This window comes from Clarias gariepinus, chromosome 19 (genome assembly GCF_024256425.1).
Source record: "Clarias gariepinus isolate MV-2021 ecotype Netherlands chromosome 19, CGAR_prim_01v2, whole genome shotgun sequence".
NCBI lineage: Eukaryota > Metazoa > Chordata > Actinopteri > Siluriformes > Clariidae > Clarias > Clarias gariepinus.
The window spans coordinates 28,847,501-28,848,815 of record NC_071118.1 but is presented as its reverse complement, the minus strand read 5'-3'; the positions used below and the strand labels follow the sequence as shown (position 1 = coordinate 28,848,815).

General features: G+C 35.4%; 1 protein-coding gene across 1 annotated transcript in view; it reads left to right on the top strand.

The window, feature by feature from the left end:
- The first annotated feature begins 549 nt into the window (after window positions 1-549).
- plgrkt (plasminogen receptor, C-terminal lysine transmembrane protein) overlaps window positions 550-1,315 on the top strand; it is an 18,058-nt gene continuing 17,292 nt past the window's right edge. The window contains exon 1 of the mRNA XM_053479332.1: window positions 550-667. The gene's annotated coding sequence lies outside the window, so the exon portion shown is untranslated. The remainder of the gene's footprint in view (window positions 668-1,315) is intronic.

Here is a 1,315-nt window from a genome sequence, read left to right as displayed (position 1 = left end):
TGGATCGGCACCCTGTTGAGGGTGTACCCCGCTTCATGCCCTAAGTCTCCTGGTATACACTCCAGGTCCCCCGCGAACCTGAATACAGGATAAAGCAGTACAGACGATGAGTGAAAAAGCAAAAACACACAAATATTAAAATCTTTCCAAACTGTAGAAATTTAAATATTTTTACAATATAAATAAATACAACGCACCTTAATTATTATATAATTATTAATATTTGTTAAAACATTTCCCCAACATTTAAAATTGGGTAAATGTAAATTTCACAATATATATATTTAATATAAGATATTTATAGATTATAAAATATAATACATATTTATATTACATTCACGATATATATTTAATAAACTAAAATTATGTCATGTATATTAATTACAGCATAAAGACAAGCACAGGACTCTAGAGCAGACAGTAGGCTGCATCAGTGTGACGTAATTTGATTCTTTGACTGCCAATCACAAAGCAGAAAGAAAACCCATTCTCACCAATTAGAACGCGAGGGGCGGGACCTTTTTTTCCTTTCCAGTATACAAATGACTAGACTGGTTCAGTCTCACACACACACACACACATTCTACACGGGTTGTAGTCCTGCGTGTCCTTGACGTCCTACACAGTGAACAAACTTTTAACTATTCTGTCATCTTTAATAACTCAGGTATTGTTTTTTTTTTTAAATCGCTTTTTGCGCTTCAGCGGCTGATAACGCGCCAGTTTTTAGAAGGTGGCGCGCGCTTAAAGAGATTAGCATGGATGCTAACTGGGGTGACCGGTGAAGAAAAAACCTGTCAGGAAAGTGTTTAGTCAAGGACTATTGGTTAAAAAAAAGAAAAAATAACTGTTTTTTGTGATATCAGGTTTAAATGGTTTTAATTTTGTAATCTGAAGGAAGTTTGCTTATATTAATAGATTTTATAAGATGTTGGATTACTGAAGTGCCCACACCTTCAGACCTGTCATTTATAAAAAGATCCAGAATTTTCTTTCTTTTTTTAATGTCTCTCAGGTTTACTCTTTCCGTATCAGGTTAGACCCTTAATGGTTAAGTGGCATAATAATACTAGCTCAGAGCTAACCAGTCAACTAACTAGGGGGGCTGAAAACGAAAGCAAGGATATGTGCAAAAGTGTGTGCACCCCACCCAGAGGCTTCATGGATTCTGGATCAACTATTCGACTAAAAAAAACCTGAAACCCTGAAACACCAGTCACAATTAACCAAAAAAAACCCAAAGTAGTTTAAACAAAAGAATAAAAGTCAGATTTTAACTTTCCTGTCTCAAACCCTGATTCAGAAAGCTCCTGAG